Source organism: Giraffa tippelskirchi, chromosome 12 (assembly GCF_054371585.1).
Source record: "Giraffa tippelskirchi isolate mGirTip1 chromosome 12, T2T-mGirTip1v1.2.pri, whole genome shotgun sequence".
Classification (NCBI taxonomy): domain Eukaryota; kingdom Metazoa; phylum Chordata; class Mammalia; order Artiodactyla; family Giraffidae; genus Giraffa; species Giraffa tippelskirchi.
In genome coordinates, this window is record NC_137286.1 from 18,746,879 (window position 1) to 18,774,095 (window position 27,217).

General features: G+C 35.7%; 1 long non-coding RNA gene across 1 annotated transcript in view; it reads left to right on the top strand.

Moving 5' to 3' along the window:
* Positions 1 to 27,001, top strand: part of LOC145528564 (uncharacterized) — a 113,354-nt gene extending 86,353 nt beyond the window's left edge. The window contains exon 3 of the long non-coding RNA XR_014070511.1: positions 26,008 to 27,001. This is a non-coding gene — a long non-coding RNA (uncharacterized LOC145528564). The remainder of the gene's footprint in view (positions 1 to 26,007) is intronic.
* The last annotated feature ends 216 nt before the right edge of the window (positions 27,002 to 27,217 follow it).

A 27,217-nucleotide genomic window follows, 5' to 3' on the forward strand; every position in this document is an offset into this window, starting at 1 on the left:
AGAGTATCTTCACATCAGTCAACCCCAGTCCTCTGGTGTAACCCCTGAAGCCTGAGCCTAGGACCCAACCTCCACTTGCCTCAGCTGGTATGCAAACAAGTGTTTCAGGCTGGGAAGTGCTGGTTGGCACTCATCTCTGTGGTGAATTCTGTCTGTTTTGCCTTCCAAGCACCTGTCGCTACGTTCCCTTCTGAGGTTCCAAAGTTGTCCCCTGTCCCCATCCATGAGGCGTTTTCCGAGTGTGTGAAAACTTTTTCTCCTTCAGGGCTCCTTCCTTGAGGCATAGGTCCCCAATTCCTTTGTCTCTTTCTTTCTTCTATCTTTTACCCTACTTTATTCTGTGGAGACTAGCTTGCCTTTTTGGAAGTCTGTGGTCGTCTGCCAGTGTTCAGAAGGTGTTCTGTAAGAGCTGTTCCTAATGCAGATGTAGTTTTGATGTTTTTTTTTGGGGAGGAAGGTGATCTCCACACCTTACTCCTCAACCATCTTGAAAGTCTCCCCCAAGAAATCCCAACAGGATTTCTAAGGAATATGAGATTTCTTTTGAGGGTGATAAAAATGCATAAGATTTATAATCTGATGAAGGTTGCCAACTCTAAAAATACACTAACAAACATTAAATTGTACACTCAAACTGGTGAATTTATGACGTGTAAACTGTATCTCAAGAATGCTAATTAAAAAATAAAATACTGCTAGTCCTATCTTGATACCTTATTAAATTACTATCCTCCCCTCCTTATATGTATGTGTCCTTGACTCCTTGCTTTTCTTAGTACATCTTTGTTCCCACTAAATGACAATACAGGTAGAAATATCAATTTCAATTTATTTTAATAGACTTTTGGCACTGGTATTCTGAAAAAGTGTCATATGGGCCAAAATCACCACAAATGAAAAGTATAGGAGATAATGCCAAGGTAACTACATAATAGAATTCCCTTCTTTCCAAAAGAGATTGGTTTGTTCTAGTCCTCCGTACTGCCATCACATTACCACCAGCACCACCACCAGCATGCATGCAAATACCAGTGATGTTCAAGGACTAATGCTTATTTGTTATTCAATGCTTACCTAAAATATTTTCTATCCATCTCTTAAAAATGGAGGAAAAAAACCTGAGATTGTACAAAGCTAATGGACTTAGGAGAGCACATGAAATTGAACTACAGTGCTCTCTCCTGAGGCAATAATCCAGTACCCTCAAACTGAAAGGCAAGGGGTAACATGTGCAATGTAAAAATTGAAATTTTTCTTACTCCAGTTAAAATTCAAATTTATACTCTCCCCCAAGCCTCCAGCAAGCATCTCATTTTTAATTCTTATAATTCTGTTACAGTTCACCTGATGGAATATGTTTATAGTTTATAGAAGAAATGAAAGAAACCCCCATAGGCTTTCTTTTATTTTTAAGTTTTGTTTTGGCTCATTAATGCTTTCCATCTCATTTCTTACTTTCTACTGGAAAATTTTGCCCAAAGCAATTTTTGACAAATAAATAAAGTTGAACAGAGCTCATTTGCTTACATCATTTTTTAATGAAATTAAAACAGACATTTGTAGGAATCACAAATGTAGAAAATTCTTATGATGACACAGTTGTGATTTACTAAATTAACATACTTCATCCACAGCCATATTTATGAGACAGAGTATTCAGTAAATTACTATTGTTATTATCACTTCCATGAAGAATATAATTTACAGAATTTCTAAGAATAATATTTTCACAATTCTTTTAACAGCTAATATCAGCTTAATTAGCAAGTAATTGAATTTTAAACTCAGGTGTCATAATCTCTCAATCTTTGAATATAGAACTGTCATGAATCTAGAACAGTAAAAGGAAACACTGATGTCTCAATTCCTTTTTAATAAGGATCTGAATGCTGTCTTCACATCTTATCTAACAAAAGGTCTTCCTGAATCTTCGTTTTCTTTTCTTCATTTCCTACATTATTATCAAAATACTTCATCTTTGCTACAGTTTTAAAAACTGATATTGATTAATTTTTCCTAAGTTAATTTTATGTGGCCTTATACTGTCTCCTCAATAAGACTTCAGAAATTCAAAGAATCTATAATTCTCCATAGTCATCCACTGCCTCCAAAGAAATAGCAAAGCAATGCCTAGCACATACGTGTTCAGTAAATAAGCTTTTATCAAATTATTATGTTACTTACTAAATATTTGAGATGTGACATATTTCAGATTTTGTCTAGCATTTCAATTAATCTTTTAAACAATACTTAAAATATTATCATCAGTATTACATGAGTTATTTGAAGTTTAGAGAATTTAACCACTTAGCTCAAAGGATGTGGCTTATAAGTCATATGACTTTTGTACATTTTATTATGCCTCATTGCTTCCCCACATTGATCCCAAAACTATTACATACACTGTTAACTTAATCACATCCCCAGTACTTGGATTCCCTTGTAACTCACTCGATACAGAATCTGCCTGCAGTGCAGGAGACACAGGTTCAATTCCTGGGTGGGAAAGATCACCTGGAGAAGGAAATGGCAACCAACTCCAGTATTCTTGCCTGGAGAATCCCACGGACACAGGAGCCCGGCAGGCTACAGCCTATGGTGTCACAAGAGTCAGACACTACTTAGCAACTAAACCATAAACCATACCCCAGTACTATCTGAAAATTCTGTATCCTATTCAGAACAGAGATATATTCATTGGAAATAATATCAAATTTTAAACATTATTTATATATATTTATCTTAGATAATTTAAATTTACTAATAACTACATTTTATTATATTAAATTATGCTTTGTATGCAACAATTCTGAATGGTAATTTTCATGACAGAATGGTAAAGCACATACTTGAAGGAGCCTTCCTGATAGAATACAATTATATCTGTGGTGCAATAAATAAATATATCTTATTGCATTCACTAGAAAATAATTGAGCATGGATCACTAAGATGGGTTGGCTTTAAAGGTAAGTGTCAATATTAGCACTGCAGTGATCAGGGTTCTAAGCTCTGGAACTTCTCAGATTGAAAAATTGATCTGAGAATACACATCAAGCCAAGATCGTGAATTAGGATAAAAGGGTTCATAGACTCTAGTGACCCCTAGCTTCTGATGAAATTTAACTCACAAATTCTCTGTGGAGAAAGTTAAAATCTCCTCAAGATTTCCAGGGATACAGTTTTGAATAATGTAAGCTTAAAATAAGAAAACTACTAAACAACTAGTAAAATCATGAGTAAGTCAATGAAAAGAACAAATACACACCTTTATATATAATTTATATATAAGTTAGTATAACATGCTTTTAAAAAATACAACACTAAATAAACATTGATTTCACAGTAAGAGTCTGTCAAAAACATGAGACAGAACTTTCTGAAATTAAATATAATAGTGTTGAAATAAAATACTGAATGGATGGTTTACAGAACTGATTAGCGAAAATAAAGATAATTTAAGGGATTATCTAGAATGCAATATATTGAACAAGGAAATGAAAACTGTGCAGAAATTAAAAAACTCAGAGAATGAAATGTGAAAGTATTATTGTTCATTCTCTAAGCCATGTCCAGCTCCTTGTGACCCCATGGACTGCAGCACGCCAGGCCCCTCTGCCCTCCACTATCTCCTGGAGTTTACTCAAACTCACGTCCATTGAGTTGAGGATGCCATCCAACCATCTCATCCTGTGTTGCCCCCTTCTCCTCCTATCTTCAATCTTTCCCAGCATCAGGGTCTTTTCCAGTGAGTCGGCTTTTCACATCAGGTGGCCAAAGTATGGAGCTTCAGCTTCAACATCAGTCTTTCCAACGAACATTCAAAGTTGATTTCCTTTAGGATTGACTGGTTTGGTCGCCTTGCATTCCAAGGGACTCTCAAGAGTCTTCTCCAGTACCATGGTTCAAAAACATCAATTCTTCGACTTCCAGCCTTCTTTATGGTCCAACTTTCACATCTGTACATGACTACTGAAAAAACCATAGCTTTGACTGTATGGGCCTTGGTCGGCAAAGTGATGTCTCTGATTTTTAAATACACTGCCTAGATTTGTCATAGCTTTCCTTCCAAGGAGCAGGCATCTTTTAATTTCATGGCTACAGTCACCATCTGCATGCATCTAATTGGCACTGAGAATAGACATCAATTTAGTATATAGAGTATGTGTCTAGAATAAAGAAACAAGGGCTGGAAATTGCCCAGGGCTAATGAAATTGCAAATCCAAAGATACATAAAGTACAAACAGGATAAATTAAAAAGAAATACATTCCCATATACTCCACTGGCTACAGAGCACAAAAGCAACTAAAAGACCTTAAAAGAAACCCTAGAGAAAAGACTTTCAAAAGAATAACCATTAGACATCTCAATAATGAAATTCAGATAACACTGAAAATTTTCTTAGAAATGGTGAGATAACAATATGGATTGGATTTCCCAGAAAAATCTCACTTTTATGAATGGCTGCAAAATTTGAGCTATTAACAAAAACTTCAAAGTTCACAAAACAACAAAAATTTTTCTAAAAGAAATTCTAATTGCTGTATTTGAGAAATAAATATAATTATGCTGAAGTATGATTTGAGATGGAATAAAAATAAGATTTCATTAAAGATGCATGTAAATATAAACAAATATTTCATTAAAAATAATGCTAGACTAAGTGCTAAAATGTTAAGTTCTTTACCCCTCTCTGTATCTGTGTCCTTTGCAGTGTGATTTTCAAGTTACCTTTGTCCAATGATGGAGACTATTTTTCAACTCTGTGAATCAGATCTTTGTGGTAGCTTTAGTGAATAAAATGTAGCAGAAGTGATGTGCAGTTCCAAGCCTAGGCCACAGAAGATCTTGTATGTTTTGTTCTCTCTTAAAACTCACCAACTCCATGTGAACAGGTGAAGTCTGGCCTGCTGCAAGGCAAGAGGCCATGTCAAGGAGTGCCCATCGCCAGCCAACCTCAGGTATAGAGATCCCTCACTGAATCCACTGATTGTGAACACTCGATGTCCAGCTGAGACTAGCATCACTTTCTGAACCATGAACTGAGAAATAAATGTTTGCTTTTAGCCACTAGGTTTTAGGGTGATTAGTCATTTGTAGTAGCTAATGAATCAGTTCAGTTCAGTTCAGTCACTCAGTTGTGTCCGACTCTTTGCGACCCCATGGACTGCAGCACGCCAGGGCTCCCTGTCCATCACCAACTCCCGGAGTTTACTCAAACTCATGTCCATTGAGTCAGTAATGACATCCAACCATCTCATCCTCTGTCGTCCCCTTCTCCTCCTGCCTTCAATCTTTCCCAGCATCAGGGTCTTTTCAAATGAGTCAGGTCTTCACATCAGGTGGCCAAAGTATTGAAATTTCAGCTTCAACACCAGTCCTTCCAATGAATATTCAGGACTGATTTCCTTTAGGATGGACTGGTTGGATCTCCTTGCAGTCCAAGGGACTCTCGAGAGTCTTCTCCAACACCATAGTTCAAAAGCATCAATTCTTCAGCGCTCAGCTTTCTTTATAGTCCAACTCTCACATTCATATATGACTACCGGAGAAACCATAGCCTTGACTAGAGGGAACTTTGTTGGCAAAGTAACATCTTCTGCTTTTTTAACATGCTATCTAGGTTGGTCATAACTTTTCTTCCAAGGAGTAAGCGTCTTTTAATTTCATGGCTACAGTCACCATCTGCAGTGATTTTGGAGCCCAAAATGAATAAATTCATGTTAAAATATGACAGAAATAAAACACTAAATAGCGTGGAAATCATGAGAGGCTCCTACATATTAAAGTGCTCTAAGCTGCAAGGTTATATTGTACAACACAGGGAATATAGCCAATTGTTGTATTGTTGTTGTTCAGATGCCAAGTTGTAGTTTGACTCTCTGTGACCCCATGGACTTCAGCATGTCAGGATTTCCTGTGCTTCACTGTCTCCCAGAGTTTGCTCAGATACATGTCTGCTGAGTTGGTGGTGCTATCTAACCATCTCATTCTCTGCTGCCCTCTTCCCCTTTTGCATCAATCTTTCCCAGCATCAGAGTCTTTTCCAGCGAGTCAGCTCTTTGCATCAGGTGGCCAGAGTACTAAAGCTTCAGCATCAGTCCTTCCAATGAATATTCAGGGTTGATTTCCTTTAGGATGGACTGGTTTCATCTCCTTGCTGTCCAAGGGACTCTCAAGAGTCTTCTCCACACCACAATTTGAAAGGATCAATTTTCGGTGCTTAGCCTTCATTATGGTCCAACTCTCACACCCACACATGAATACTGGAAAAGCCATACCTTAGATTATACAGATCTTTGTTGGCAAAGTGGTGTTTGCTTTTTAATACTTTATCTAGATTTGGCATAGCTTTTCTTCCAAGGATCATTGATTTCGTGGCTGCAGTCACCATCCCCAGTGGTTTTGCAGCCCAAGAAAATAAAATCTGCCACTGCTATGAAATGATGGGATTGGATGCCCTGATCTTAGTTTTTTGAACATTTAGTTTCATGTCAGCCTTTTCACTCTCTTCTTTCACCTTCATCAAGTGGCTCTTTAGTTCTTCTTCACTTTCTGCCATTACAGTGTTATCATCTGCATAGCTGAGGTTTTTGATATTTCTCCTGGCAGTCTTGATTCCAGCTTATGATTAATCCAGCTTGGCATTTTGCATGATGTATTCTGTGTATAAGTTACAAAAGCAGGGTGACAATATACAGCCTTGACATACTCCTTTCCAATTTAGAAGCAGTCCATTGTTCCATGTCCAGTTCTGTTAATTCTTGACTTGCATAGAGGTTTATTAGGAGACAGGTAAGGTGGTCTAGTATGTTGTGATCCACACAAAGGCTTTAGCATAGTCAATGAATCAGAAATAGATGTTTTTCTGGAATTCCCTTGCTTCCTCTGTGATCCAGCAAATGCTGGCAATTTGATCTCTGGTTCCTCTGCCTTTTCGAAATCCAACTTATACATCTGGAATTTTTTGGTTCACAAACTGATGAATTCTAGCTTGAAGGATTTTGAGCATAAGGTTACTAGCATGAGGAATAACTGTGAAAAATCGTGAATCATTATATAATATTGTACATCAACTATACTTCAATTTAAAAATGAGAATATAAAACAATATTTTTATTTTGTATTGGTGTATAGTTGATTGATAATGCTGTGATAGTTTCAGGTGAATAGCAAAAGGATTCAGACATATATGCACATGTATCCATTCTCCCCCAAACACCCCTAACATCCAGGCTGGCACATAACATTGAGCAAAGTTCCATCTGCTGTACAGTAGGTCCTTGTTGGTTATCCATTTAGAATATAGCAATGTGTACATGCCCATTCCAAGCTCCCTAACTATCCCTTCCCCCCAGCAACCATAAGTTCATTCTCCAGGAGTCTCTTTGTTTTGTAAGTAAGTTCATTTGTATCATTGCTTTTTAGATTCTATATATAAGGGATGTTATAAAATATTTCTCCTTCTCTGTCTGACTTATTAATCACTCAGTATGATAATCTCTAGGTCCATTCATGTTGATGCAAATAGCATTATTTCATTCTTTTTAATGGCTGAGTAATATTCCACTGTATATATATGTACCACATCTTCTTTATCTATTCCTCTGTCAATGGACATTTAGGTTGCTTCCATGTCTTGGCTGCTGTAAACAGTGCTGAAATGAACATCAGTGGTCAGGTATGGATGGAAGAGCTGGACTATGTAGAAAGCTGAGCACCAAAGAATTGATGTTTTTGAACTGTGGTGTTGGAGAAGACTCTTGAGAGTCCCTTGGACTGCAAGGAGATCCAACTGGTCCACCCTAAAGGAAACCAGTCCTGAATATTCATTGGAAGGACTGATGTTGAAGCTGAAACTCCAATACTTTGGCCATCTGATGTAAAGAGCTGACTCATTTGAAAAGACCCTGATGCTGGGAAAGGTTGAAGGCGGGAGGAGAAGGGGATGACAGAGGATGAGCTGGTTGGATGGCATCACCAACTCAATGGACATAAGATTGAGTAAGCTCTGGGAGTTGGTGATAGACAGGGAGGCCTGGTATGTTGCAGTCCATGGGGACACAAAGAGTCAGACACGACTGAGCGACGGAACTGAACTGAAGAATTTTCCACCGTTTGTTGTGATCCACAAAGTCAAAGGCTTTAGCATAGTCAATGAATCAGATGTTTTTCTGAGATTCCTTGCCTTTTCTATGAACCAAAGGATGTTGGCAATTTGATCTCCAGTTCCTCTGCCTTTTCTAAATACAGCTTGTACCTCTGGAAGCTCTCGGTTCATGTACTGTTGAAGCCTACTTTAAAGGATTTTGAGCATTACCTTGCTAGCATGTGAAATGAGTGCAATTGTGTGGTATTTTGAACATTTTTTGGCATTGCCCTTCTTTGGGATTGGAATGTAAAGTGACTCTTGGTCAACGAACACCATCCTGTGGCCACTGCTGTGTTTCCAAATTTGCTGGCATATTGAACGCAACACTTTAACATTATCATTTTTTAATATTTGAAATAGCTCAGTTAGAATTCCATGACCTCCACTAGCTTTGTTTATAGTAATAATATTTCCTAAGGCCCACTTGATTTACACTTCAGAATGTCTGATTCTGTGTAAGTGACCACACCATTGTGGTTGTCCAGGTCATTAAAACCTTTCTTGTATAGTTCTTCTCTGTATTCTTGCCAGCTCTTCTAAATATCTTCGCTTCTGTTAGCTCCATATCATCTCTCCTTTAGTGTGCCCATCTTTGCATGAAATGTTCCCTTGCTATCTCTAATTTTCTTGAAGAGATCTCTAGTCTTTCCCATTCTATTTTTTTTCCTTCATTTCTTTGCATTGTTCACTTAAAAATGCTTTATCTCTCCTTGCTATTTGAATTCTGTTATCAGTTGGATATATCTTTCCCTTTCTCCTCCACATTTTGCTTCTCTTCTCAGCTATATGTAAGGCCTTTTCTGACAACCATGTTTGCCTTCTTGCATTTCTTTTTCTTGGGCATGCTTTTGATCACTGCCTCCTGTCCAATGTTACAAATCTCCATCCATGGTTCTTCAGGCACTTTGTCTATCAGATCTAATCCCCTGAATCTATTTGTCACTTCCACTGTATAATCATAAGGAATTTGATTTATGTCATATCTGAGTGGTCAAGTGGTTTTCCCTACTGTTTTTTTAAGTCTGAATTTTGTAATAAGGAGTTCATGACCCGAGTCACAGTCTGTTCCAATCTTGTTTTTGCTGACTCTATAGAGGTTCTCCATCTTTGGCTGCAAAGAATATAATCAATATGATTTCAGTATTGACCATCTGGTGATGTCCATGTGTAGAGTCATCTTTTGTGTTGTTGGAAGAGGGTGTTTGCTATGACCTGTGAGTTCTCTTAGCAAAACTCTGGTAGCCTTTGCCCTGCTTCATTTTGTACTCCAAGGCCAAACATGCCTGTTATTCTGTGTATCTCTTGATTTCCTACTATTGCTTTCCTGTCCCTTATGATGAAAAGGACATCTTTTTTTGGTGTTAGTTCTAGAAGGTCTTGTAGAACTTCATAAAACCATTTAGCTTCAGCTTCTTCTTCATTTGTGTTTGGAGCATAAAGTTGGATTACTGAACAAACCAAGATCATGCTGTTGTTTTTGAGATTGCACCAAGTACTGTATTTCAGGCTGTTTTGTTGACTCTGAAGGCTACTCCATTTCTTCTAACAGATTCTTGCTCATCTTAGTAGATATAATGGTCATGTGAATTAAATTCACCCATTGCCATCAATTTTAGTTCACTGATTCCTAAAGTGTCGATGTTCACTCTTGCCATCTCCTGTTTGACCACTTCCGATTTGCCTTGATTCAGGGACCTAACGTTCCAGGATCCTGTTCGGTATTCTTCCTTACAGCATTGGACTTTACTTCCACCATCAGACACATCCACACCTGGGCATTGTTTTCGCTTTGACTCCGTCTCTTCATTCTTTCTGGAGTTATTTCTTCACTCTTCTCCAGCAGCATACTGGGCACCTACTGACCTGGAGAGTTCATCTTTCGGTGTCATATCTTTTTGCCTTTTCATACAGATCATGAGGTTCTCAAGGCAAGAATGCTGAAGTGGTTTGCCATTCCCTTCTCCATTGGACCACATTTTGTCAGAACTCTCCCCCATGACCCATCCATTTATTAGAGATTTTTTCTTATTTCTTGAGGTAAAACTGTATTTCTGTAAACTTCCCTCATAGAAGTACATTTTCTGTATCCTGTAAGTTTTGGGCCATTTTGCTTTCATTTTTGTCTTTAGATATTTGTTTGATTTCCTCTTTGATTTCTTCAGTGATCCATAGCCAACACATATTTATGTTTTATTTTTTTTCTTGTAATTGATTTCTAGTATTGTGATCAGCAAAGATTCTTGATATGATTTTATTTTATTTTTTGAATTTACCAAGGCTCTACTTGTGGCCTAGCATGTGGTCAATCCTGGAGAATGTTCCATGTGCACATGAGAAGAATGTATAGTCTGTTGCTTTTGGATGGAATTCTCTATAAATATCAACTTAGTCCATCTTGTCTAAAGTGTCATTTAAGGCCCATATTTCCTTATGAATTTTCTGTCTGGATGATTAGTCCATTGATGACAGTAGGGTGTTAAAGGCCCTCAACTGTTATTATGTTACTGTTGATTTTTCCCTTTAAGGTTGTTAGTATTTGCCTTACATATTGAGGTGCTCCTATGTTAGTTGCATACATATTTTTAATTGCTATATCTTCTTGGATTGAGCCCTTGATCATTGTTTAGTGTCTTTCTTTGTCACTTATAGTAGGCTTTGTTTTAAAGTCTATTTTGTCTGATATGGATGTGCTACTCCAGCTTTGTTTTTATTTCCATTTGTGTAGGATACCTTTTCTCATCCCCTTACTTTCAGTCTGTAAGTGTCCCTGGGTCTGAGGTATGTTTCTTATAGAGAGCATATTTATTAGTCTTATTTTTGTATCCACCCTGCAAGTCTGTCTTTTTGTTGGTGCATTTAATCCATTTACATTTGAGGTAATCATTGATATGTATGATCCTATTACTATTTTCTTAATTTGAGGTGTTTATTTTTTGTATGTCTTTTCTTTCTCTTTTGATTCCTGCCTAAAGAAGTTCCTTTAGCATTTGTTGTAGAGCTGGTTTGGTGGTGCTGAATTCGCTTAACTTTTGCTTTCTCTAAAGCTTTTGATTTCTCCATCCAATCTGAATGAGTCTTGTTGGGTAGACTCACTGGGTATACTTTTGTTGGATGTTATTGTTTGTAAGTACTTCCCTTTCATCGCTTTAAATATATGGTGCCATTCCCTTATGACTTGTAGAGTTTCTATTGAGAAATCAGGTAATAACCTTATGGGAGTTCCCTTATATGTTATTTGTCATTTTTCCCCTATTGATTTTAATATTTTATCTTTGCCTTTAATTTTCATCGGTTGGATTACTATGTGTCTTGAGTGTTCCTCCTAGGGTTTATGCTGCCTGGATCTCTGTGCTTCTTGGACTTGGTGGACTATTTCCTTTTCCATGTTAGTGAAGTTTTCAGCTATTATCTCTTCAAATATTTTCCGCTATAGTACAAATGTTGGTGTATTTAATGTTGTTCCAGTGGTCTCTTAGGCTGTCTTCATTTTTTTCATTCTTTTTTCTATATTCTGTTTTGTGGCAGTGATTTCTACCATTTTGTCTTCCAGGTCATTTATCATTCCTCTGCCTTAGTTATTCTGCTATTGATTCCTTCTAGTGTATTGTTCACCTCTGTATGTTCTTTAGTTTTTCTGGGTCTTAGTGAAGTTTTCTTGCATCCTCTCCATTCTTTTTCCAAAATCCAGGATCATCTTCACTATCATTATTCTGGATTCTTTTTCTGGATGGTTACCTATCTCCACTAAGTTGTTTTTCTGGGATTTTATCTTATTCCTTCATCTGGGTTATAATCCTCTTCCTTTTAATCATGAATAAATTTCTGTGAATGTGGTTTTTCTTCTGAGGCTGTGGGATTCTTACTTCTTCTATCAACCCTCTGGTGGATGAGGCTAAGAGGCTTGTGCAAGCTTCCTGATGGGACTGGAAATGAGAGAAACTAGATCTTGCCCCAGTGGGCAGGGCTGTGCTCAGTAAAATTTTAACCCTAGAGCGCTCACACCAAGGAGTACCTCCCACGACTACTGCCGCAAGTGCCCCCATCCCTGTGGCAAGCCACAGCCATTCCCTTCTCCAGAGGATCTTTCCAACCCAGGGATTGAACCTGGGTCTTCTGCATTGTAGGTGGATTCTTTACCATCTGAGCCACCAGGGAAGTCTGATGAGGTTATTAGGCTGGGCCCTAATCCAGTAGGCCTAGTATCCTTATTAAAGATTGGGATACAGATTTGCCCAAGGGAAAGATTACTTAAAGACATATGGACAAGATAGCCATCTACAAGCCACAGAAAGAGGCCTTCAGATGAAACCTATCCTGCTGACACCTTGTTCTGGAATGCTAGCCTCCAGAACTGTAAGAAAATAAATGGTGGTTGTATAAGCCACCCTGTCTATGGTCCTCTGTTATGGACACCTAACAGACTAATACAGATGCAACCTTACAACACTATATATATATATATATATATAACCAAGTGAGTGGTTTGTTATTTTACCACAAAAAAAAAAAGACAAAATGAAGCAAGCATTCAACTTTCAAACTAATATTACACATTTAATTCATTTCTTGTCAAGTGATTGTTAAATCTGTAAGTCAAACAAAAGGCTTTTTTACAAACTTGTTAAAAAGCAGATCCTTTTACTGTGAAGGCCTTTCCTGATGGCTTAGTTGGTAAAGAATCCGCCTGCAATGCAGGGGACCCCAGTTTGATTCCTGGCATGGGAAGGTCCACTGGAGAAGGGATAGGCTACCCACTCCAGTATTCTTGGGCTTCCCTTGTGGCTCAGCTGGTAAAGAATCCACCTGCAATGCAGGAGACCTGGGTTCAATCCCTGGGTTGGGAAGATCCCCTGGAGAAGGGAAAAGCTACCCACTCCAGTATGCTGGCCTGGAGAATTCCATGGACTATATAGTCCATGCGGTCACAAAAAGTTGGACAAGACTGAGCAATTTTCACTTTTACTGTAAACTTTTATTTTACTTAAATTCACAGATAAATTTCTCAATCTCTTTGACTGGCAGTTTAGTTGGTAAATTGCAGTAATAATGCCTGCCAGACAAGGTTTTTGTGAGAAAATTATTAATGAAATAGAATGGCAAATAATATACAGGGAGTAATCTTCCTAAAGATACTAGAATGGCAAATAATATACCGGGAGTAATCTTCCTAAAGATACTATCTCCTAAAGAGATAATAGTACTTCAAATGGACAATAAAGGGTTAGTGGTATTTCAAATAAAGTTACAATTTACTAGGTTAACTGATATTTGGGTTGTTATTGTTTTTGGTTTTTGTGGGTTTTTTTTATAAATTTTAGGCTTGAGATATGTGAAATAAAGTATAAGTTTAACATAAGAACAATTAAATTGTATTAACATTTTTAAATAATTTATTCAGGTAGGATACCTAATATGGGCTTCCCTGATAGCTCAGTTGGTAAAGAATCTGCCCGCAATGCAGGAGACCCTGGTTTGATTCCTGGGTCAGGAAAATCTGCTAGAGAAGGGATAGGCTACCCACTCCAGTATTCTTGGGTTTCCCTTGTGGCTCAGCTGGTAAAGAATATACCTGCAGTGTGGGAGATCTGAGTTCTAATCCCTGAGTTTGGAAGATACCTTATAAGGTAATAAATATGTAGATATTTAAAATGTAACATATTGGAGTAGCGTGCCAATATTTGAGATTAAATTCATTTGTTTGCATATTAATTCAATAAATGTTAATATGTGAAGATGAAATAGATTTGATTTAGATGATGTTTTGGGTTCACCCAATTTGATCCATTTTCTAACGCACTGTCTGAATATCAGGTTCTTTTAAGAGCTGAACACAAATATCGGATTTTATTGGTAGACTATTTTGCTTGGTGCTAAAGTACACAAAGTGTACTTTTGCTGGAGGCATGATTTTTATTTTTCATAAAGCTCTGGTGTGGAATGTACTTTCACTGATATAAAAATAAAAACAGCAAATAGGAAAGCACAAGTCAACAATAGCAATATTATTTTTCAGTCTTCCCTGAGCTGTAACTAATCTAGTTGGTTCAGCCTAGAAGGATCATTTTATTGTATGCAATATTCATCTCAAAAAAATATTTAAGTAGCTCAAATTCAAATCATAAAACAGAAGGACAAAGAATATGAAAATGGGCAGTTTCCTATCACCTGAATACAGCCCAGTGTTTAAATTGATTGTATGCAAAGCCCAAATGTCAAATTATATAAACCAATTGTAATAACTATTTTAGTTATGAGACTTGTAAATATGTATAGTTTGGAAATCTTCTTTATATTTTTCCTCTTATAAAAATATTTACTAAAATATTATAAAATTATATGTAATAAGTTCACCTTCTATCCAGTTTTAACCAACTTTTTAAGACAGGAGATCTTTTTGACTTAGATATCCAATTTTATCCACAATAACTTATTGCACTAATTCTTTTCCTAGTTGCTTGCTACAGTAAAATAAAATTTTTTTCAATTTTGAAAAGTATAAACTCTCACTATGAAATACTTAAAAATGGAAGAAAAATCTTCCTTCGAAAGTATATCTCAGAAACTATGTAATGATTCTATACATAATAAATTGTGATATTCTTTTAATATTAAAGTACAATTAAAGCACACTATTTATAATGGCAATGATTCAATCTTTCACGTGTTCAACACTATTCTGGAAACATTTGCTTGCTGGTTGGCAGGCAAAAATTTAGACCTGAGCAAGTATGGATTATATCAGTAAGCTATTTAAAATCACGGGAGAAAAGAAACAAGATGCCAAGTTTACATCATCTCATCGCAAAATACTGTATCCCCCTGTATTTCTATATTAGGTTCATGTATTTAGAACCCAATAATGACAGCTGATACTGCGTACTTAGAGAAGCAGCAAGATGGTTTTTTATCATTTCTTGAAATCAGTATTAAAATGAGATGTAATCTGCTAGGAATATTTTAAATTATATTGAAAAAGGCCAAATATAAATGGTAAATAAAATGAATCTTTGTGATAGAAAACTTCCATACATATCATGTATATATTAAATCTTCAGATATCCTGACAAGTACTTAAAGAATAAAATAGTTTCTCACAGAAATAATCCAGATAAAATGAAGACTGTGACCTATTACCAAGAAGCAGTTCTTTACAGTGTTTAACTCTCTTCAAAAGTCTGTTGGTAAAACAAATCAGTCCTAGATCCAAATATGGGATGTTTTTAAATGTCCTAGGTTTACTGACCTTAATTTTAAATGTAATACTTGCAAAACATATAAATTGAATTAACATAATCAGTTATTAAATAGAAATATGTAATCTCAAATTCCAAAGAGTTAAAGATTACTAATAATGTTTCTATGCAGTAGCTTTGCATATATCTCAATTGCCACCATTTTTGTGATTTTAGAATACCTTTTCTGTAGTTATTATTTCTAAAGAGTGTATATTAATCACTAAAAATTAATCTGGGGGTTTTATGACCTTTCTAAAAAAAGTAATGCTGTATGATACCTTCAGAAAAAAATTCACTTGACATATTTACCTTCTCTAAATTATTGAAGATCATTGTTCATTGAGGTTTTTTTGCATTCTTTATATCCCATTGTGTGCATTCTACTGTCAAAATAATGAGTCATTTCCTATCTTTTATAACAAAGTTATTATCAGTTGTGAACATTTTTGCTTGTATCCCCTGGTACACCTATGCAAAAATGTATTTGTATAATGATTCTAGAAGTGAAATTGCCCTAACAGATGACCATATTCAGCTTCACAAGATAATTCCCAGTAGATTTCTAGTGTAGCTGTACCAATTATATTCCAACATCATTACATTAGTTTTCTTTCATTCACATGTTTCAAAAGCTCTTGTTAATTTTTGTCATCCTAGATTGTAAAAATCGCTATGTCATTTTTGACTATAATTAGCATTTTCATAAAACTAATGAAGTAATATTAAGTAATACTAATGAAGTAAAAAATACTAATACAATATGAATACTAATGAAATAAATACAATACTAATGAAATAAAATATTTATTTCTTAGGTTTATTTATCATTCTTATTTTTTATATACTGCTTATTGTGTTTTGCTCATTTTTCCACTGGCTTACTTTATAATTGATTTGTAGTTTTCAAATTTCTCTTCCTGAGAATTTGTTGTTAATATATAGAGATGAAATAAAGTTATTCATATTAATTTGGTATCCTAGTACTTTACCAGAGAAGGTAATGGCAACCCACTCCAGTACTCTTGCCTGGAAAATCCCATGGATGGAGGAGCCTGGTAGACTGCAGTCCATGGGGTCACAAAGAATCGGACACGACTGAGCGACTTCACTTTCATGCATTGGAGAAGGAAATGGCAACCCACTCCAGTGTTCTTGCCTAGAGAATCCCAGGGACGGGGGAGCCTGGTGGGCTGCCGTCTATGGGGTTGCAGAGCGTCAGACACGACTGAAGCAACTTAGCAGCAGTGGTACTTTACTGAATTTGTTGATAAGTTATAATAGTTTTTTGGTCACATCTTTAGTTAGCATTTTCTATGTATAGGATCTTGTCATCTGCAAACAGTGACAGTTTTACTTCTTTCTTTCCAATTTGGATTACTTTTATTTCTTATCTATTTGCTGTGGTTAGGACTTCCAATACTATGTTGAATAAAAGTGGTGAGAATGGGAATCATGTCTTGCTCCTGAACTTAGAGGAAGTGCTTTCAGATTTTCACTGTTGAGTATGAATCATCTGTGGGCTTGTAGATGGCCTTTATTATATTGACATATATTCCCTTGATATACTCTTTACTCAGATGGTAAAGAGTCTGCCTGCAGTGCAGGAGACCCAGGTCAATCCCTGGGTCAGGAAGATCCCTTGGAGAAGGAAATGGCAACCCACTCCAGTATTCTTGCCTGGAGAATCCCCTGGACAGAGGAGCCTGGAGGGCTAGCCCATGGGGTCGCAAAGAGTCGAACACGACTGAGTGACTAACACTTTCACTTTCACATATTTGCTCTATAACCACACAGTAGAGAATTTTTATCATAAATGGATCTTGAATTTTATCTAAAGCTTTTTTTGATATGATCATATGGTTTTTATTCTTCAGTTTGCTAATGCAGTGTTTAATATTGATGACTTGCAAATATAGAACCATCCTTGTATCCTGGGTTTAACCCCACTTGATTGTTGGTGTATGATCCTTCTAGTGTATTGTTGAATTCATTATGCTATTATTTTGTTGGGGATTTTTGCATCTATGTTCATCTATGACATTGGCCTGTAATTTTCTTCTTTTGTGATAACTTTTTCTGGTTTTGGTATCAGAGAGATTCTGGCCTTGTAGAATGAGTTCAGAAGCATTCCTTCCAAGAAGGTCAGGTGTTAACTTCTATAAATGTTTGGTAGAATTCACCTGTGATGCCATCTGGTCCTGGAGTTTTGTTTTAGGGGAATTTATTACTAATTCAATTTCATTACTGGTAATTTGTCTGCTTATAATTTGTTTCTTCCTGGCTCAGTCTGGGGAGATAGTACATTTCTGTGAATTTGTCCATTTCTTCTAGATTGTCCACTTTATTGATGATTGTAGTAATATGATCCTTTGTATTTCTGTGGTGTGAGTTGTAACTCTTCTTCTTCATTTCTGATTTTATTGACTGGGCCCTATGTTTTTCATGATGAGTGTGGCTAAACATTTACCAATTTTATTTACATGTTCAAAGAACCAACTCTTACCTTCCTTGATCTTTTTTATTGTTTTGTCTCTAATTTATTTCTGCTCTGCTCTTTATGATTTCTTCTACTAACTTTGAGTTTTGCTTTTTAATTTTTTTTCTAGTTCCTTTAGGTGTAAGTTTAGGTTGTTTATTTGGGATTGTTCTTGTTCCCTGAGATAGGCTTTTCTGGCCATAAACTTTCCTCTTAGAATTGCTTTTGCTGCTTCCCATACACATTGGAATATTGTATTTTCATTCTCATTAGTCTCCAGGTATATTTTGATTTCCTTTTTGATTTCTTCAGTGACTCACTGATTTCTAAATAGCACAGTTTTTAGCCTCCATCTCTGTGTTTTAGAGTTTCTTTTCTTATAGTTGATTTCTAGGCTCATAGCATTATGTTCAGAAAAATTGCTTGATAAGATTTTAGTCTTAAATTTACTAAGACTTGTTTTGTGGTCTAGCACATAATCTATCAATTAGAATATTCCATGTGCACTTGAAAAGAATGTATTCTGTTGTTTCTCTTTGATGAAATCTTCAATACAATATAGATCTATTAACTTCATTTAATCTAATGTGTCACTGAGGACCAGTATTTCCTTACTGATTTTCTGTCTGGATGGTCTGTCCATTGATATAAGTGGGGTATTAAAGTCCCCTACTATTATTGTGTTACTATCAATTTCTTCCTGTTAATATTTGCTTTCTGTATCAAGCTCCTATGTTGGATGCATATAAATTTACAATTGCTATAACTCCTTCCTGGTTTGATCCTTTGATAATGTCCTTCTTTGTCTCTTTTTACAGTGTTCATTTTAAAGTCTATTCTGTCTGATATGTTTTGATTCCTCAGCTTTGTTTTCATTTCCCTTTGTGTGGAGTATCTTTCTCTACTACCTCACTTTGGGACTGTGTGTCCCCAAATCTGAAGTAAGTCTTTTGTAGGCAATATGTATATGGGGCCTGTTTTTGTTCTATTCAGCTACACTGTATCTTTTGATTGGAGCATTGAGTTCATTTACATTTAAAGTAATTATTTATAGATATATACTTAGGGCTATTGTATTTGTTTTCTGGTTGTTTTTGTAGTTCTTTTACATTCCTTTTCTTCTTCTATTGATTTTGTGATTTGATAACTACATTTCAGTGTGTGTGTGTGTGTACATATAATGATATTTATGGTTGTTCAGTCACTAAGAGGTGTCTGACTCATTGTGACCCCATGGACTGTAGCACCCAAGGCTTCCCTGTCCTTCAGCATCTCAGGAAGATTGCTCAAACTCATGTCCATTGAGTAGCTGATGCCATCCAACCATTTCATCTTCTGTCACCCCCTTCTCCTGCCCTCAGTCTTTCCCAGCCATGGACTGTAGCACCCAAGGCTTCCCTGTCCTTCAGCATCTCAGGAAGATTGCTCAAACTCATGTCCATTGAGTAGCTGATGCCATCCAACCATTTCATCTTCTGTCACCCCCTTCTCCTGCCCTCAGTCTTTCCCAGCTTCAGGGTATTTTCCAGTGAATCAGCTCTTCACATCAGGTGGCCAAAGTATTGGAGCTTGGCTCCAATACTTGGAGTATTGGCCAAAGTATTCAGCTTCAGCATCAGTCCTTCCAATGAATATTCAGGGTCAATTTTCTTTAGGATCCAATGGTTTCATCTCCTTGCTGTCCAAGGGACTCTCAACAATCTTCTCCAGCACCACAATTTGAAAGTATCAATTCTTCAGCACTCAGCCTTCTTTATGGTCCAACTGTCACATCCATACATGACTACTGGAAAAAGCATAGTTTAACTATATGAACCTTTTCTGGCTAAGTGATGTCTCTGCTTTAGAATACACTGTCTAGGTTTGTTACAGCTTTAATTCCAAGCCACAAGCCTCTTTTAATTTCATGGCTGCAGTCACCATCTGCAGTGATTTTGGAGCCCAAGAAAATGAAATCTGTCACTGCTTCCACTTTTTCCCCATGTATTTGCCATGAAGTGATGGGACCAGATGCCATGATCTTAGCTTTTTTACTTTGAGTTTTAAGCCAACTTTTCCACTCCCTTTTTTCACTCTCATCAAGAGGCTCTTTAGTTACTCTTCACTTTCAGCTGTTCGAGTGGCATCATCTGCATATCTGAAGTTGTTTATATTTCTCCCAGCAGTCTTGATTCCAACTTGTGAGTCATCCACCCCAGCATTTCACATGGTGTACTCTGCATATAAGTTAAATAAGCAGGGTGACAAGATACAGCCTTGACATACTCCTTTCCCAATTTGGAACCACTCTGTTGTTCCATATCTGGTTCTAATTGTTGCTTCTTGACCTGCATAAAGGCTTCACAGGAGGCAAGTAAGGTGGTCTGATATTCCCATCTCTTGAAGAATTTTCTACAGTTTGTTGTTATCCACACAGTCAAAGACTTTAGCATATTCAGTGAAGCAGAAATAGATGTTTTGCTAAAATTCCCTTGCTTTTTCTGTGATCTCTATATAGGATTATTTAAGTTGCTGATCTCTTAAATTTGAAAGCATTTTAACAACTATGCATTTTCACTCCTTTCTCCACATGTTTACTGTTTTTCACATCATATTTTACATCCTTTTGTGCATCCGTTAAGTACTTATTGTGCAGATAGATGATCTTACTGCTTTTGTCTTTAACCTTCCTACTAGCTTAAGAAGTGGCTGATCTTCTACTTTTACTGGATTTTTGTCTTTACCAATGAGGTTTTTCATTTAATAATTTTTATATTTTTCTTATTTTTTATTGAAGGATAATTGCGTTACAGAATTTTGCTGTTTTCTGTCAAACCTCAACATGAATCAACCATAGGTATACATATATCCCCTTCTTTTTTAACCTCCCTCCCATCTCCCTCCCCATTCCACCTCTCTAGGTGATACAGAGACCCTGTTTGAGTTTCCTGAGCCATACAGCAAATTCCCATTGGCTATCTATTTTACATATGGTAATGTAAGTTTCCATGTTACTATTTCCATACATCTCACCCTGCTCCCCTCTCCCCATGTCCATAAGTCTATTCTCTATGTATATTTCTTATTGGGGTCTTTTGCTTTCCACTTAGAGAAGTCCCTTTGACATTTTCTATAAAATTGGTTTGGTGGTGCTGAACTCTTTTAGCTTTTGCTTGTCTGTAAAATTTTGATCTCTCCTTCAAATCTGAATGAAAGCCTTGCCAGTCAGAATATTGTTCATTTGAGATTTTCCCCTTTCATCACTTTAAATATAGTGTGTCACTCTTCTAGCAAGCAGAGTTTTAGCTGAAAAGTCAGTGGTGGTCTCATGGGCATTTCCTTGTATGTTACTTGTTGCTTTTCCCTTGCTGCTTTTCATATTGTCTCTTTAATTTTTGCCATTTTATATACAGTATGTCTTGATGTGGTCATGTTTGGGATGATCTTGTCTGGGAATCTCTGTGCTTCATGGATCTGGATGCTTGCTTCCTTTCCTAGTATAGGGAAGTTTTCTGTTACTTTGTTTACAAATACATTCTCTGCCCCTTTTCAATCTCTTGTCTTCTTCTGGTTCCCTATAATGTGAATGTAATTATGCTTGATGTCTCATAAACTATCCTCATTTTTTAAATTCTTTTTTCCTTTCTCTGTTCAGCATGAGTGATTTCTACTATTTCAGTTGGCTGATTCTGTGCTGTGTATCATCTAATCAATTGCTGATTCCTTCTTGTGTATTTCATATTTTAGTTATTGACTATATTTGTGTGACTCAAATCACTTGAGACCCTATCATTTTAACATTTCAACTATCATATTTGTCAAAATTTTAAATATTGGACAAAAATGAAATTAGAGACAAAATACATCTTGCAGTCTGATTAATAAACAGCTCAAGAAATTTTCTATACTAGACACACATGCCCAGATGGTTATAAAAAGTAAAGAAGCTGGTAATATCACACTAGGGCTTTCCAGGTGACTCAGTGGTAAAAAAAAAATATATATATATATATGTCTGCCAATGCAGGAGACACGGGTTCAATCCCTGGAGTAGGAAATGGCAACTCACTCCAGTATTCTTGCCTGGAAAATTCCATGAACAGAGAAGCCTGGTGGGTTACAGTCCATGGAGTCTCAAAGAGTCAGACACAACTGAGTACACACACACACACTCAATCAGTATCACACTATTAACTCTTCAACTTATCAAGTATTTAAATCATGAAAAGAATGAATAGTGATTCTCACATACACTGTAAATTTACATGTAAATAGGTACAGTGTATTGAAAACACATTTAGATTATCTTCCATATTATTTGATCCTGTTAACTATGCTTTGAAAAATCACAATAAAGTGGTAGTCCTCCGTTTATTAGATATAAAAACTGTCCCAAAGGTTTTCATCTGGTATTATATACCATAGTTAAAGAAAGTGAAAATCTTAGTCATTCAGTCATGTCCAACTCTTTGCGACCCCATGGACTGTAGCCCGCCAGGCTCCTCTGTCCATGGAATTCTTCAGGCAAGAATACTGGATTGGGTAACCATTTCCTTCTTCAGGAGATCTTCCCCATCCAGGTATCAAACCTGGGTCTCCTGAATTGCAGGCACATTCTTTGCTGTCTGAGCCACCAGGGATAGTTAATACTGAGAAACAATTTGAATACTCAACAAGAGGTAAATAGCTATGTTACCTATGCAAATTATTCAGTGTTTCATTTTGCAATCATTTTATTGATTTGAATAATACTATAATATAGAAAGAATAAAATATAAATTACATGCATACAGTGATGTGATTTTAACTATGTAAAAAGAGATTGTTTAAAGGAGACTAAACATAATATACAAAAGCTATCTGTGATTGTGTTTGAGTAGTTTGATTGTGAATGAACATTTTCCATCTTTATCTTAAACAAGTTATTTTTATACATGGCTTAAGGAAGAAAAAGCATGCATTTTTTCCCTTCTATTTTAAGTCATGCTTAACGTGCTTATTTAATACTTTTTCAACACTAAGTAGAAATGGTAGCATTTGAGTAACTTTCTCCATGCAAACCAAAGGACTGTCACAGTAGAGGTATTTTTCTTTGTCTTATTTTGGTCATTAATTCACTTGACAAGGTTCATTAAGGTACTTTACCTGCAGGCAAGAGTGATTTCAATGAGATACTTGAACTGAAATCAATGTCATTCCACAGAGAAACTTTATAACAAATGTTGCCTAATTTGTTTACAGGACATTTTATTTTTCTATCCTGCCTCTTCTAGGGTATCTCAGTATCTTGTGATACAGGCAGAAACTGGTAAATGAACACTACAAGTTACTAAACGTCTAAATGTGCGGGTTAACATTAATTGATCCTAGTGCCTCTCTGTGGACTTTTAAGTTCCTTTATCTTTATAGCTAATAATTTTACAAATTGAAAACTCTTAGCTTGTTCCTAGAGATTCCCATAACTTAGAAATAAACTAACTCTAGTCATAGGTAATCAAAGGAATTTGAGCAGTATCTCAGTTTCAAGTACACCTGCTTTTGTAGCAATCTGATATAATTTCCCACTTCTAATCATAGAGATTTCCCTGTAAGATTAGGTTTACTCCTTGTGTAATAAGTGATGCAGGGAGAATTTCTCTTATAACCATGTAGTGACTGTTTTTACATTTCTAAGGTAAAAGAACAGTGGCATTTATCATCAGGATGTCTCTTAGTAAAAGTAACAGAAAATCTCAACTCAACTCTGAAGTATCCCAATAGTAAGGCTATGTATCATCTCACATAACCATAGATGGTGGTTAGCCAGCTATATGATTAATTAATTTGTGGTAGTCCAATGACATTATCAAGGATCTAGCTTCTTTCCTTATTATTATTATTTTGGCATTTTTTCAGTGTCAGCTTTTTCTTTAACAACTGTTGTGGTTTAAGGTTGTTTTAAGCAACTCTGAGACTCAAATTTAGTATTCAGAAAAGAAAATACCTTGTGGATGAAAAGTGCTGGTTTTTTTTAATTACATATACTTAAGAGGTAGGAAACTAGTCCAAAGATGCTTTAACATAGTCGCTCTCATATCTCACTGATTAAAACTGGTAACTGCTACTTCTCAACCAGAATGAACCAATCAATAGGTCAGTGTAGCACCTGAGAATCTTTCATGGGGGATAGAAGGTCAAACCTCTTTTTATTAGGATACTAAGACATTATAGCCTTTTTCACTATATTAAATGATGGAGCAAGTAATGGTGTGTTAAAACTGCCAGCACCTTAGCACAAATAAGGCAGTACCACAACTATACTAGTAGTTATCATGTTCTTCAGTACCATAGACTTACTGATTAAAAAAAACAGAGTTTCACTTGACTGTTCTTGTTGAAATAGAAAAAAAAAAAACAACAGAGTTTCACTTGACTGTTCTTGTTGAAATAGAAAAAAAAAAACTTTTATTAGAGTTTCACTGTTCAGTATATAATTTTTTAACATTCTGTGTAAGCAGGAAGCAGGCACATAAAACAGTTCTACGTAATAAAGTACAATGATTGTCTCAAGGAAAAGGCTTGTCGATTCCATCATAAGCTGAAATAGTACATTTTCCATGGAACTCCATTTTTACTGGAAGAATGGCAGAAGAGACATAAGAATTCAGATTTGGATATTTGGTGGATATTTTAAAAAAACGAACAAACTTAGCCTATCACTTCAAAGAAAAACAACAGTATTTGTTGCTAAAGAAAAAATTTGAAGTTTTAAGTGAGAATTAGAATTTTGGAAATTTTGTGTCTGCTTGCATGAACTTGACAACTTCCCGTACTTAAATATTCTCCTGATGATATTGATGGTGATATTTATAAATTATATTAATATGTGTAATATTTTAAAATATATAATGAAGTATGCTAATATTTTTCAACTTCTGTGAACTCAGTGAATCAGTATTTTTCCAATGAATAATGTTATATAATTGATGTTATGTAGTTATTTAAAGAAGACTAATGGATTTCAGTGCACTAGAATATGAAATATTTGTTGATAGGGATTCAGAGTCCACATTCCAACTAATCTTTAAGAAAATACCACTTGATGAATCAACATCAACAAACTGCCACAATTTCTATGCAAATTATTAAAATACTTCTACTTCCAACTATACATTTCTATGAGGCAGGATTTTCTTCATGTACATAAATTAAAACAACATACAACAGACTGAGTACAGTAGTAGTTATGAGAATCTCTATTAAAGATAAATATTAAGATATTTACAAAACTATAAAAATATCACTCTTCTCAGAAAATTTGATTTTTTGTTAACATGTACACCATGTTAACACAAATAACATTTTATTTCTAATTTTTAAATTTCATGTTTTAATTTATAAATTTGGTAAATGTTGATTTATTTAACCCACATAAACAAAAACAGAACAAAAAGTTTGATAACCATGCATCAGACTAATGGAAATGACTATCCCTATGTGCTTAGTGACAATTTTATTTAGATACACCAAGAACTGTATACACATTTCTTGAAAATAAACTCCAAAAAAGGGAAAGCTTATTTACCAAATGTCTTACTTAAACCTTTTCTTGGAGATCATATCTTTTCTTTCTGTTCTTCTTTTACAAATTAAAGAAAAATGTGGCAATTGGGGCAGGGAACTATATTCAATATCCTGTAATAAATTATAATATTCATATTCTTTTCTAATTATATATGTATATATACATATTATATATATAACTATGTATATAACTATAACTCTTGCTGTACACCAGAAACTTACACAACATAGTAAGTCAACTATACTTCAATTTAAAAAATAATTTTTTTAAAAAATGTGGAGCTAAATGTCAGCGTTCAACATTCCTTAAATGAAAAAATTGAGGTGTAATTTCATGTTAAAAAGAGTTGCATGTTTCTCAGCATCACTTATGGAAAAAAAAACAGTTGCTTGTTCCCTTGATAATTTGCCTCTAGAATGTGGGCAGCCACCTCGTAGTCTCTTTCTAGGCCAACGAGCCACACAGGTTGGGGTTTAGGATAAACCATCTTGGAAGAATTTTACCTTCAACAGTGGGTACAATGTGTTGATTATATTTGAGCTCTGCCTAGAGCTGTATTTGAAAGGGGACTTGAAGACATTATGGCTTTTCTTTTTTCTAGGCAGCCTGAACCTCCAGTTTAATTGTAGTGGAAGAAACATTGTTGGGATCTGATTGGGAAAGGTAAGCGGATCTGTGTGGGGCAGGCCCAGTACTGTGTTCATTGTTCTTTCTACAGTGTCTGACATAGTACGAAGCACACAGGAGAGAATTAATACATTTATATTGAATTGACTCATTGTCTCTTAATTCCCTTTCTGCAGAAACAGAGCTCTAATTTCCAAATCCTTTTTCTCAGTCCTCTGTATAGCTAGGGTCATGCACCAGGGGTCAACTACTTCTGCCTAGAAGCCAGTCAAGAGACTATTAATTTAATAGGTCAACCTGTATTCTCATATTTCTCTCTCAAACGACAACCAAATTCACTTTTAACCAAGATTTGAACCTGACAGGAACTCTAAATGCAACCCATTTTGTTGACCCCCCAAAACAACATGGGTTGCAACTACACAGGTCCACTTATATATGAATTTGTTTCATTGAATATATACTACAGATTACATGGCTTCCCTGGTGGCTCAGACAGTTAAGAATCTGCCTGCAATTCAAGAGACCTGGGTTTGATCCCTGGGATGGGAAGATATAATACATATCAAATTCATATTTCATAAAATACATACTATATGATCCTCAGTTAATTGAATCCATGAATATAGGATGACTTATAAAGAGGCCCAAATGTAAACTTACAGGCAGATTTTTGACTTCACAAACAGTTGGTGTCCCTGTCTGTTGTTCAAGGGTCAACTGTAATTTAGTATATATAATAAAATAAATGTAACCATATTTACCAAAGATATCAATAGTACAATAATACCCTGCAACTTTCCATTTAATGCAATATTTTTGAGATATGTAATTACATTAATAACTCCATATTATCCCATTTATATCTGCATGATTATTTTATGAACTATTCAAAATTTCATTTTATTTATAAAGTCACATTTTCCTGCTTCTAAAACCATCATGACTATTTTTACACATATAAAGTACTGTCTTTGTTGTTGTGGAATTTCTACTAATGAGATTGTTGCGTTGAAGATTAGGTGTATTTTAAATTATACATATACAGTTAATAAATCAGGCATTCTATGGGGCTGGTACAGGCAATGCAGGCAGGCAGGCAGGGAGAGCAAACCAGTATCCACAGTACCCACTGGCAAAAGGTGTCATTTGCAATTGAGTGGTCAATTTAAGGTATGGTGACA